The following is a 14,459-nucleotide window of genomic DNA, read 5'->3' on the forward strand; positions in this document are numbered from 1 at the left end:
AACCAGGACGTGATCGATGAGAGGCGCAATCACAAGTGCATCGTTATGGGGCAGATGGACCCCCTCTAAGTCGGAGTCATCAAAGGTAATGGAGCAGGTCAGTTGCTGCTCCCCAATGGCGTACACCTCGCACCTGGCTTCTCGAGCTAGCTCTTTCCTTTTGTTTCCAGACTGGCCCCTACTTGGGCCTCCAAAGATGGTATTGATGACTGCAGGTCGGTCTTCTCGACAAGGCGGCGTCCTTGAACGCTTCCTCTCATATTTTTTCTCTTCCGAGTTGGACCTCGGCTTGCCAACGAATTTCTTGAAATAGCCATCTTGAATGAGGTCTTCAATTTAGCGCTTGAGTTCCCAGCAACTGGACGTATTATGGCCATGGTCGCGATGGAAACGGCAGTACTTATCTTTGTTGCGTCTTTCTGGGTCTTCTCGGAGCTTCTCAGGTCGCTTGAGGAGCTTCTCCATCCCATTCTCCTCAATATTCGTAAGTATTTCTGAGATAGGGATTGTAGTTGGAGTGTACCGCTCGTAAGGTCAGCCTCGACTGGAACCTCCGCCCGTCCTTCGAAAATCAGTCCGGTTGTCGGAGGAGGATGATCCCTTGTCCTTCGACCTGGAATCCGCATTACTCTTGTCTTGGCCAGACTCTTATGGTCGATCTTCTTCTCTGGTCGGCCAGTCATAGTCCGAAGGAGCTCCTGCCCATCGATAATTTTTTTGGCCTTTTACAAGACCTCGGCGAAAGTAGCTGGAGCTTCTTCTCCGAGCTTCACAGTTAATGTCTCATCGGCTAGGCCGGTAAGAAAGTAGCACATGGCTGAGTCATCGGAGCAGTGCGCGACCTTCAACTGCACCTCCTGGAACCTTGTGACATATTCTCTCAGCGTCTCTCCTTCTTTCTGCCTGATGGTGGCGAGGTGAGTCGCTGTCTTTCTGTCGTAGTGCCGGGAAGAGAATTGACTAATGAACTCTTTCCTTAGCTCGGAGTAGGTCGAGATCGACCTGGCCGGCAGTCTTCGATACCACAGGCGCGCGCTGCCGGTGAGCGCGATTTGAAAAGCGCGGCACTTGATTGCATCTGTTGCCGCTTGAAAATCCATGAGGCCTTCGAAGACCTCAACATAGTCTTTTGGGTCCTTAGACCCGTCATAAGGCTTCATGGTGGGAGTCTTGAATTTTGGAGGGATTGGAGCCTCCAAGATGTTCGAGGTGAATGGCGATTCTCTTAGGTTGCCATCATCAAACGGACTTTCTTTTTTCTCGCATCTAGCCTTCAAGGCTTCAACTTGAGCATCAAACTTGCTCTTTAGCTGGTCGAACTTCTCCCTTGTTATCACTCCCTCGGGAGTTATGGGGTTATAGGAGGACTCGGCCTGCTAGTTGGAATTTCTGTGCGAGCAGGACGGAGATGTCCCTTTCGGAGGGACGAGCTTCTCTTTCTGTTGAGATGCTCCCAGAGATCGCCTCTCTAATGAGTGTACTCTTCGTCCTCATCTCTTCCAGGGCGCTCTTCCTCGACTAGACCGAGGTGATGACCTCTTTGCTCGTGCACCTCATCACGTGCCGCTCGGTCTTCAGATCGAGACCCAGCGCCTGCGGCTTGCACCATCTGGTTGTACATCTCTTCCATAGTGCGCATCTGAGTACGCATTGCCTCCATTTCTTTCTAGAGTGCATCAAAATTCTCCCTTGTAGGAGTTGGGGCTGGTCCTCAAGTGGTTCTCCTCGAGCCACCACCTCGGCCGCGATTGGCCTTAGACGGCTTTAGATGTGCCGGTGGTAGGACAAGCGTGGTTATGCGTGCCGACCTACAGAGAGGCTCGATCCCAAGGCCTTCATGAACCTGTCCCTCTACCACTTCTGCCCCGACCTCCCTCTGGTGGCCATCATTGGGTGCCAGAGCTCTTCGGTCGGCCGTGTTGGTTGAGTTTGCTGGTTGAACCATTTTTATTCACGCTTTTAGATCGGGATGACTTAGATCGTCCTATTCCCACAGACGGCGCCAAATGTTTATGCAAAGGATTGCACAACGCTATTCTATGAACCAAGCTCGAACCCGGTCTCTGGCTCGACCTGAACTCAAGAGTGAACCTGCACAAGAGGGTAAACTCTCCGACGCTCAAGTCAGTATAGATCGGACTCAGTATTTAGTTCGAGGTGAGATTCGATACCTGAGCGTGAAATAAGGTCCTCTATTTATAGGTGGTGGATCCGACAGTACTCACGACCAGCGGTTACATGTTTTTTCTCATGTCGGACCTGTTGGGTTCCGAGCAGATCGAACCCCAATCAGGTCAAACTTCGGCATGTATACTTAGCCTTTTTTCCAATGGGCGAACCTGACCTCTTCGGTAGGTTCGAGGTGGACCTGAGATATTTTAATTCTTGAACACCAATAAGCGTCCTCCACGTGTCCAATGTATTTTTACCCCAAACATGATTAAAACTCATGATTTCTATGATTGCAAACAACTATTTCTCCATTATTTTACGGGGTTTCAAATTATTGAAAAAAAAAACCTTCAGTCTATTAAAACATTACAAAGAACAAATATTAATATCACAATTATACCCATAAAACTAATCAAGAGTGAGTATAAATTAATGGAAAAGATGTTTAGTAGCCAACTAAGGTTACTGTTATCAACAAATTGAACTAAGTTATATACTTAAACTCAGTCTTTGTTTTTTTAATTAGCCAACGTCAAAACCTGCAACAACAGAATTAACGAAATAAAAGATGAAAAAGTAGAAGATTAGAAGAAGTATAATTTTGTCAAAAGATCTATATTAATAAAGAAAATAGAATGATGCAATTATATTTGATGGTCAGATCCGAAGAGACTCTTTTAGAATATTGTAATTTGAAAAATGGGCCAACTTGTAATAGATACTTCAACTATAATTTTTTTATTAGTTCAACGATAAATGGAGCGAGGGATTGAACCAACAATCTTTGAGATGGTAATATAAGTACTGAAACCTAGGAAATTACAGATAAGAACTTTCCTACTCTGGAGAACATCCAAGTGTCAAATCCTAAAACCCTAAAGAAATTTAGAATTAATCCCAAAGACAAGGTTTGAATACTCCACGAGTAAATTTGATCAAATTAATGACTTGAATGCTCAAGCATTAAACTCTAAATCAAGACTCGTGGCTCTCAACACACTCCAATTTGATCAAATTAACTCAACTTGAAATTACATGTAAATAACTGAAGTCTCGTTGTACTAAAAGGCCTCAACTCGAATAGGTTACAAATTAAAGTAATGGGAAGTAGGCCCAAGGCCCCAAAAGTCTAAAAGTATAAATGAGTGAATTAATAAATAGGTGATATTTATGAATGCTTTGGTGGTATAGCAATAATTCTATGTATGATAATTACCTCAACAATTCAACATATCCGACACAATAATTTTTCCCTTAAAAACCCACACGGTTACTATACTCAATCATAGCTCCCACTTTTTTGGTTGTCAAAGGGGGTTGGTTCAGTAAATACTCGTTTGGTAACGTTTTTGTTTCTCGTTTCTAATTTTATCAAGATACTTGAGCATTTGACAACTATTTGTGATTTTTGTTTTTTATTTTTTAGAAACGTTCTCAAATTTGTATAAAAATTTAAGCAACACTAAAAACAAGTTTTTTGTTTCTTTTTCTAAAAAAAAAAAAAAAGTTTCATGTGTCGTGTTCCTATTTCCAATTGGTTCAAAACTATAAATAAAAATATAGTTTTATCATTCTTGAATTCATGGGTGTTGAGATTACGTAATTATATTTTTCTTTATTAGAAATGAGGAAACAAAAACAAGAAACGGCAGTGTTCTAAACGGATCGTAATATTTTCATTCCTTTTTTCTAATGTATCCTTTTTGTTTCTTGTTTTTTTTAATAAATAAAAATAGAATTTCATTTCGGTTTATTAGGAAAAAAAATATATAGAAACATATTTGGTAACATGTTTCTTGTTCTCTAAAATATTAAATTATAAGAGTATATTTTGATATGAAAAATTATTTCTTAAATCAAATATTCAAAATTTTTATGTTATATTTATTTTTTAATATTTATTATAAAATAATATTTTTATTTATATTTTAGGAGAAAAAAAAGAAACGAGAACAAGAAACACGAAAACTTGATTTTGTTGTTTCAAAGGTTTCTTGTTTTTTTTTAAATGAGAAACGAGAAACAAGAACGGTTACCCAACGTTCATGTTTCTCAAACACTAAAAATGAAGAACAAGAAACGAAAATATTACCAAAATGCGTCCTAACTTATTCTCCTGTTATTTTTAAAATTAATTTGTAATGCTCTTTCTAGTCAATTTGTGTATACTTTGACTAATCTTACTAGACAACTACCTGATTCTAACATTTGATTATCATTATGTAAATTGTTTATTGTTTCACTGACATTTTCATTTTTTCTCTGAGAAATGAAAATAAAAACGTATTTAGTAATTCTCTTATTTTTGGTTTTTTATTAAAAGAAATGAAAATGTGTCTAGTAACTATTTCTTATTTTATGTTCTCTCAAATTTTAAATTAAAAAATGAAATTTTACTTGAGATAATTTCTTACAAAAGACAAATATCAATATTATTCTGTTATATTAATTTATTTAATATTTTGTATGCAGTTTAGTAGTGGAAAAAGAAAAAGAAAAAAAAAAGTGATCCTTTTATTTATGTTTTGAAAAGTTAGAAACAAGAAATTAAATTCTTTTTATTTCTAAAAGTTGTATATAAGTTTAAAAAGAAACTGAAAAAACGGTTGCTAAATGGGTTTTTTTTTTTAAGATCAAACGTTTACTAAGTAATTATTAAATACTTATGTTACTAAAAAATATGTACATTACAACTAAATATTTATGTTTCTTAGACAAGATTAATTACCAAATATATATTTTTCTTAAATATTAAAAACAAAAATAGGAAATAAGAAATTCAAAGATTACAAATAAAAACCCTAGTTACTTAATTATGAGATAGAGAGTCACATTATCAATAATACAAATCCATATTTTCTTTTATGGTTAAATTATACAAAGATTTCCTTTAAAGTAAGTTTGAATTTTGCCCCTATCATTTTAAAATTTTTAATTCTACCCTCAATCTTAAAAAATTATTTCAAAAATATCATTTCGTCTACTTTTTGGTTAAAGACAAATTAAAAGGAAAATGTGAAGCGGTGGTAAATTGGAAAATAAGTTGTAAAAAGAGAGTAGACGGGCCATAGTTGGCTTCAATTATATCCCTAAACTTAGGGATAAGTTTCAATTATATGTCGCAATTGTTTCAAAATTTTTCTTTTAATCCTTAACGATCTCAAAACATCCATCTCACTGACTTCCTCATTATTAATGAAGATGGAAATGTGGCATATAGCAGTGAGTTGTAAAATAGAAATGTGAACACAAATGTCAATGGAAGAATTTTAGTCACATTTGAAATGGTGCGAATTAGGGATGGAAGCAGATTTAGAGATAGAGAAGCCACGCACTATGAGAAAAATTAGAAATCGGTAAAAACAAACAACATATTGGTAAAGCCGGAAGTAGTGTAGGTCTAAAGAGAAAGTTTTGCAAAAGGAATATGTTCGGGAGAGAAAATTTGTAGAAGAGTGGAATTCATGGAAATAATTTTTTGCATCATCATAAGCTAGGAGAACAAAATAAAATATTTGCATAGTAGGACAATTTTCACCCAAGGTAAAAAATTTATGTAAGGCAATTTGTGGTCACTAAGTTCAGTTATCTTGGATCCGCTAATTTTTGTCAATTGATTGTGGGAAGGGCCACAAATGTTGTTGTTCATCCCTGATTTGCTTACCCTTTCAAAAATCTTGTTTCGTGAAGGAAAAAAAATTATTATGAGAGGAGAACATAGATTTTATCCTAACCTCCAAAATTGTTTTCCACCAAATGACTAAACTCTTCAGTTTTTCTCGAGCTCAAATATTAAGTCGAATTTTCATATTCATTTTAACGGAAAAGCTAATGGAAGAGTTGTTTTGAACGTTAAGGATTAAAATGAGACTTATTAAAATGGATATAATTGAAACTCTACCCGAAGTTGAAGGACATAATTGAAGCCACCTATATACCTATGTATATATCTATTTTTACAATTTATTGTCCAGCTCATTGCCACGTCACCTTTTCATTTTCTTTTTAAAATGAGACTTTCTAGTCCACTAAAAATATTCTTAAAAGGTTATATGTACCTAAAAGGCTGGAGTTCAAATTTTGCCCCTCCTTTCAAAAATTTCTAACTCTATCCGTTTCATCGGTGGAACAAAATATGACGTGTAAGATGGATATCAAAAGAACTCTTTTCTTTCTTTAGATATACAATATTACCATTCAAACTCAGGTGGAAAGTTGAAGCTATTGTTTTCTTTTTAACATATTTGGACTTGTTTGGGTGATTTTATTAATGATAATTGATTTTGCGGATTTTTATATAATTATTTTAATGATTGGCTACACACTTTTTTAAATTGTTTTTACAAAACTAAAAATTACTTTGAAGGATTAATATTTAAAGTTTATAGACAGAATTTGAAACACGTAGGAATTACTAATTTCTATATGTTTTCCGGCACCAAAAGTTGTAAGGTCAGGCGGTTGTCAGATTAATCAAGGTGCACGTTTTCCAAAATCTGATTTTTTCTTCTAATACTCAACTTTTTTTTCTTTCTCCTATTTATCTATAAAAAATTTATTTCTCATTCTAACATTTTTTTTTTCTAAATTTCTCTCTACAAAATTTACTTTTCTCTTTCTAAAATTTTCATATTTTGAATATTTATGATTATGTGTCTCTCCAAATTTTTTTTGTATTTTTATTTTTAATTTCTTTCTAACTGATCAGTTTTATTTCTCCTTCTAAAAATTTAATATTTTTCTTAATTTTTTTCTCTCTAAAATTTCGTCTTTTATAATTTTTATTTCTCTTCATAATCTATTTTTCTCTTTTGAAAGTTATATCTTATTTTATAGTTCAATTTTCTTTCACGGTAATTTTTATTTATTTTTGTATTTATTCATTTACTCTCAAAATTATATTTTGAATCTTGTTTTTATCTCTAAATTTATTTTCACTATAATTTTTCTCTTTCTTTATAATTTTTTTTTCTTTAACATATCTTTTCCTCTCGATTTTACTTTTTTTCTCTAAAATTTTTCTCTTTTTTGTTTTTTAACTTTTCTTCCACTATTTTTTGTTTCTAAATCTTTTTATTTATCTCTCTGAAAGTTATATTCCAAAAATTTATTTATATCTCTATAAACTTGTATTTTCATGTCGCTACATTAGGGGATGACAAAAATTTCTGCATGGTCGGACCCTAAAAATAGAAAATGCATGTCCCAACCCCGTCCCCGTCCCCGATTCCATTTTTTAAATAATTAATATATATTTTTTACACTTTTTTTATACTTAAATTCTAAAAATAATTAAAAACAATTATTAAACCGATAATTTTTTCAAGAACATCTCTCGGATCGAAGAACGAAGTGGAGACGAGGACTAAAAATTTTCACAAGCACCAGAATGGGGCGAGCATCCTCACTCGCAGCCACACCATTGTCATCTTTAATTTACATAGAATTCTCTTTCTATAATATGTCTTTTTAATTTTCTAATTTTTTAAAAACAGAAAACTAAAAATAGTTACCAAACATGTTTGGTTTGTATTTTTTAAAAACAAAAAACAGAAAATAGTTATCAAACATTTATGGTTTTTATTTTTTAAAAGCATAAAACCAAATTCCAAAAACTAAAAACAAGAAAAACCAAAACGGTTATCAAACCTACCCTAATTTTTTTTCTTTTTTTTTGGTAAAAAATAATGGGGAGAATCACCCACCAAGTGATTGACCAGGAATTACTTGAAGTGATTTTAGATTTTTCCAAAATTACTTATGAATCGTTGCCAAATATTTTACTTTAAAATGGGAGTGATTTTGACATGAGTACAAGTGATTTTAGCTATGCAAAATTAACTCTCAAACATGACCTTATGACCTTAATTAGTGAGTTCTGATATAAAAGGAAAAAAAAAAAAAAAGTTTTGAACACAATTGAATGAAATAATGAAACTAACATGTGAAGAGCAGACCTAAGAGGATCTATTCCCAAGCTAATTAAAGGTGAGTGGAATACTTGTCTGTGGGTAAGGCAATGGCTAGTAAATTTTGGTAAAATTATGAAGCATTCACATTTATTCTCAAGAATATATAAAGGCCTCCCTCCATAGAGGGTATGGTTGTGAAATTTGTTTCAAAAAATTATTAAAGTAATTTACCTAAGTGACATAAAATAAATATTTATTTTGAAGTTTTACAAAAAAAAAATATAGCATAATCTAAATCAAAGTTTCATGTAATGAAATGTCACATTTATATTATATTTTTTAAAATAAGTGAAAATTTGGGATAATTTTTAACGTACATATTAAATTGCTTGCGGATTCATCATAGGAACTACGAAGGTAGAAAGAGAGAGAGTTTTTTTTTAAAAATAATAATAATAATAAATAACTTTCCAAGAAGTTTGGAGGGTAGAAATATTTGTTGTTTTAAATGGACAAGGAAATATAATTATATTGATAAATGAAAAGACTTTATAAAAAATATGACAAAAACACTCCATTTTTAATTTGATCAATCACCCCATAAACTCAGAGAATGTTACAATTAGATCTTTAAATGTTGTTAAATGTACAAATCACCCATAAATTATAGAAGTATTGTTACAATCCAACTCCCAATTTAATTACAATCAAACTCAATTTATTTTACATCAATTTTTTATTTTGTTAAATCCAGAAACTAGCTCAACATCATCAGAACACCAAATTTGGCTATACAATGGAAGACAACGGATTTCAAATTCGAAAGGTACATAAGTGAGCCTAGTTAACTGTATTGAAGTCCTTTCAAGCCCATCACCCATGAAAAAGGAGAAATTTTTAAAGGAAAAAACTTTTCCAGAATTCCTGCGTGGTCCAGTAACATCTTGACAAGTGGACCACACAGGAATTATGCAAAATTAAAGAAAAAATACTTGTCTATATACTACGGACCACGTAGGAATTCAAGAGGAGCTTCCTCCTGAATCTTCAGGAAGGAAGTTTTATCCATTTATAAAGCTCCTAGTGAAGTTATTAGGGATGAAATGGGAATAACTTACCTCGAATTGAAGGCAATCTGCAAGGGCTTGTAAGTGGCAGATGCTAAAACTTTTGGTCCCACGTTGAGATATTTATATATGAATTAAATTTACTCAACCCATCAGCTTAAGTTTTTGGGTTGAGTGGTGATTTATTCATCTTTATCATGATATCAAAGCGTAAGGTCCTGTATTTGAATCTTGTAGCTTGGTTTAATTGCAACAATTTCATAAATTTAAAGGGGTGATTGATCAAATTAGGGGCTTGTTCGGGCACAGATTTATTAAATCTGAACTTAGGGGGAGTGGGCTTCATAAGTCTACCTCATGTTTGGCCTACAGGGTTGATAACCACCAATTAATGAACTCTCAACTCCAGACTTAAGAATAGTACATCCCTCTACTCCCTCATCAATTCCAGCATTTCTCCCTCTCACACGTCTTCTTCTCTCTCGTCTCATCTGTTGGGATTGGTGGAGTCAAAACAACGTCAAATCGAGCTAGGGAAGAATCGAGATCGAGCCGGGATGCGTCGGGGTCGAAGCGAGGATGAAATACAAGGAAACGGGGCGCTACATGCCACTCGGGCAGAGAAGATAGCGCCGCGACGCTATCCTGATGGGTGGCGCGGGCGGTCTGTTTCGTTCGTAGCGTCATTGCGCTGTTTCGATGTTTATAAAAGTGCAGTTTCGGGTTTAGGGTTTTGCAGTCGAAAAAGGGTTATTGTCCAGCCGATTTTGAGTCGTTTTTCATAGGGTTTCGTGGCAGTTTTGAGGGAGAGGTTCGAGCATTGGCAGAGGCATTGGGGCTCATCAAGAGCAACATATTCGGGGTAATTAGATCTTGATTATTGTGAGTTTTTCATTCATGTTCCTAAGTATTAATTGTGTAAAATACTTAGAAGCTAGAAGGCTTTTGTTGGGACCTCTAAGGGATATTTCGGGGAGTGCGTTATTGTATCCAATCCTTAACAATATTAGTGAATTACCCACATCTGAGTAGACGACTGGACGTGCCCTTAGTGGTGAACCAGTATAATTTGTTGTATCGTTTACTTGTGTTTACTGCTTTTCTTCCTATTTGCATATTCTTGGTTGTGTTGGGTATTTTATGTGAAAGGGGAAATTCTTCATGTCAGTTAATTTCCCAACAAATGGTATCAAAGCTGTAGGGTTGCATCATGATCATGAGAGACAAATATCACGCACACCATTATTATGAAGGGGTTCTGAAGTTCACCGAGGAGAATTTCAGTTTTTTGAGATGCAGGTAAAGGATCTTCTTACATGAAAGAAGATACACAAGACTTTAGGGGAGAAACCAGTAGGGATGACTGACGAGGATTGGAATGAGATGGATGAGCAAGTCGTTGCGAATATCAGAATGTCGTTGTCACTGAATGTTTGTAATCTGGTGGAGAAAGAGACTACAGCAAAAGAATTATTGAAGGACTTGCAAGACAGGTATGAAAAACCTTTTGCCAGTACAAAAATACTTCTATGGACGAAGTATTTTAATATTCACATGGAGGAGGGAACCTCGGTGAATTCTCACATTAATGAGCTCACCGATATCTTGAACAAATTAGAAGGGATAGGTGTCAAAATTGAAGAGGATGTGAAAGCTATGAGGCTGTTGACGTCTTTGTCTGACAGTTGGGAGACGATGAAGACCGCGGTGTCGAATTCACTAGGGAAAAATAACTTGAAATTTTCAGCTATTTGTGATGCCGCCTTATCTGAGGAAACCCGGAGAAAATTTGGGAAAGTGTTTGCATCTACTTTAGGGGTAGAAAACAGGGTTGAATTAGCTTTGGTAGATCAGAACAAATGGAAGAGAAAGGTGAATTACAATGGGAAGCAGCATAAGAGATATAGTAGGGGTAGTTTGAGCTCCAATGGAGAAGTGGAATGTTATTACTGCCACAAGAAGGGACACGTGAAACGTTTTTGTAGAAAGTTCAAGGAAGTGTTGAGAAGGGGAACAATTCTACAAACGTCGTAACAGAAGAAGAACTGATTGAAGAGTTTCTGGCTTGTGTTCAGAGGAACATATCTGTAAACCAGTGGGTAGTAAACAACTGCAGCATCAGCGCACGTTACTTCAAACAGATGTTGGTTCTCATCTCTTACTGCAGATGACTACGGCTCAGTGAGGATGGGGAATGAGAGTATCTCCAAGGTGAGAGGAATTGTAAATGTTTGTTTGAAGGCAGACGAAGGGGCCAAGGTAGTACTACGAGGCATCAGGTAAATTCCTAGCTCCAAATTTAATTTGTTATCCATAGGGAAGCTAGATGACGATGGCTACAGCAGTGAGTTTAGTGGGAATTGTTGGAAGCTCAAGAGGGAATCTAGGGTGGTGGCAATAGGCCACAAGAGATCTTCTGTTTATGTGTCAGAGTTTGGGGTTGTCAAGGGTTCACTGAGACAGACAATATAATGCACAGAGTAGTTGCATATGGTTCAGGACGAGACCTTAGAAGACCAACAGCATTGATTGCCAGAACAGATCAGAAGAATCTGTCATCAGCTCAAGTTAAACAGTTGAGAAGTACAGAAAAGGGAAACGGGAATTTGATAGGCCATCGAGTTCATACCTTAGCTGTCAGACGTTCAGGCGAGCTGGTGAAGTCGCATAGCCGAATTAGTGCATTGAAGGGTACGGATTCTGTTTCTAGTGTGGTGACATGCTTGGGTGGGAGTGCCAAGCCTAATACAGAGAGAAAATCTTCTTTCAGAGGTCAGTGGATTCGATCGAAGAAAGAAGCAGCGGGAACCACTTAGATCAAGTGGGAGTACGTGGCTATGTCTCTAAGTCTGGGGGACAAGACCACATAGAGTTGCCCAGTCTCGGGGTAGAGTCAGACGATGCTTGGGTAGGGCCGAGCAGTGTGGATCAATTTATTGATAGAGTAGTCAGAACCGTGCCTTAACAAAGAGTGTCAAGAAGTTGATGGGACACTGTCATTGTAGTGGGAGGTAGAGAATTGTCGCTTTGTCTCCAGGTGGGAGATTGTTGGGATTGGTGGAGTCAAAATGACGTTGAATCGAGCTAGGGAAGAATCGGGATCGAGCCGAGACGCGTCGGGGTCGAAGTGGGGATGAAAAACAGGGAAACGGGACGCTGCAAGCCACTCGGACAGATAAGACATCACCGCGGTGATGCAGTAGGGCACCACGGCACTGTCCTGATGGGTGGCGCAGGCGAACTCTTCCGTCCGTAACGCCATGGCACTGTTTCGATGTTTATAAAAGTGCAGTTTCGGGTTTAGGGTTTGTAGCCGAAAAAGGGTTATTGTCCAGCCGATTTTGAGCCGTTTTTCAAAGGGTTTCGTGGTAGTTTCAAGGGAGAAGCTCGAGCATTGGCAGAGGCATTGGGGCTCATCAAGATCAACGTATTCGGGGTAATTGGATCTTGATTATTGTAAGTTTTTCATTCATATTCCTAAGTATTAATTGTGTAAAATACTTAGAAGCTAGAGGGCTTTTGTTCGGACCTCTAGCTTCTAAGTATTTCGAGAAGTGTTATTGTATCTAATCCTTAACAATATTAGTGAATTACCCACATCTAAATGGGTATAATTTGCTATGTCGTTTACTTGTATTTACTGTTTTTCTTCATATTTGCATATTCTTAATTGTGTTGGATATTTTCTGTGGAATGGTCTGTTAATTTCCAAACATCATTCATGGTTCGTCTTCTTCTCTCTTCTGGTTCTCTTCTTTTTTCTTTTATTTTTTTCTTTTTCTGCAAAAGCTCTCGGTGGTTGCGAAGACAACGAAGGAATTTGGGAGGAGAAAAAGTCGGATTCAATTTCGGTGATGCGATTGTAGAAGTTCGGAGATTCCGTTAGAAGTGAACTGCTCTACTCAGTGAATGTCTCGCCATCTTTTAATTTGTGTTATTTCTGATTCATCTTTACTGCACCAATTTCTTGATTGATTTTTTTTCTCCTTCAAGAATTACTATTGTTCAAATTCAATTTATCATGTTCTACGGGTATTGTTCGATCTTTCAGGGGGTTCGAGGTCAAAAGTCAATAATCCCCCTTCAAAATATATTGTGGGATTATTTGTTTTTTTTATCTCGAAATTGGAATTAAATTGGAGAGATTCTTAAATCAAGTTGAATAATGAGGGAGAAATAGATGGAAATTGTCGTAACAATGGAGGTGTGAAAAAATCTCGATTTTTTCCTTTTTAATTTTAAACTTAAAAAAATCTAATAAAATCTAGAAAAATAATGAGGATAATTAAGGGAAGTTTTCTATTTTTCTCCTTATTAAATTAATCAATTAACTAAACAGGGAAAGTTTGAAAAAACAAAATAAAATTTTATCTTGTTCACTATTAAATCAACTAAAAATTAAGGGTAGTTTCCTATTATTTTCCTATTAAATTAGATAATCAGTGGAAGTTTGAAAAAAAAAAGAATTCAGTCCTATCTTTTTTTCCTATTAAATCAACCAATAATCAAAGAAAGTTTCATAATTTTTCCCTATTAGATTAATTTAAAAAAAAAAACTAGTAAATTATTAAGCTGGAGAAGTTTTAAAAAATAAGGAATTAAATTAATTTTTTTGATGTATGCATTGATTTGATATCTTTTTTAACTTTCAACTAAATTTTAGTTATTTTAGTATTAAAACTATTTTAGAGGCTGATGAAATATTTTTATCATTATAAATTATTGGGTCTAATTTAATAAAAACAAATACTCCAACAAAATTTTAAAAATACTTATAAAATAATATAACTTAAAATTTCAATTTTCTAATTCAGATAACGTAGAAAATAATTGGAATTTAACTCTAATTGTATGGTAAAATTTAGAAAATCAACAAATTAAATTTTACCTTATCCAACTCCACACTTAATAACTCTTCATCCCAAATACAGATTTGAGAATTCCACCCCAAACACAGACTATAGAACTCAAACTAATTAACTCTTTCAAAATTAATAACTTCACTCCTTCCCTCAAACACCTCTTAAAAGTTTCTAAGTCATGTTATAACACTTCATAAGTTTTTTTTTTCACATTTTTGTAGAAAAAAAACATATATTTCACATCGACACATTTAAAATTGACATAAAATCTTTGGACCCAAATATGTTGTTGGTCCCAATATATGAGAAACATTAAAACGATCGTACTTTTTTATTTGTGTTGGCTAATTGAACATTCACCAGAGTAGTGTGAAAAGGCCTGTCGGGGGATGGGGCGACTTACATAGAGTACCAAATAAGGGATCTAGTGAATGGCAATTTTCATA

The sequence above is a fragment of the Momordica charantia genome (assembly GCF_013281855.1).
Source record: "Momordica charantia cultivar OHB3-1 chromosome 9 unlocalized genomic scaffold, Mcharantia_2.0 BLBB01000009.1, whole genome shotgun sequence".
NCBI lineage: Eukaryota > Viridiplantae > Streptophyta > Magnoliopsida > Cucurbitales > Cucurbitaceae > Momordica > Momordica charantia.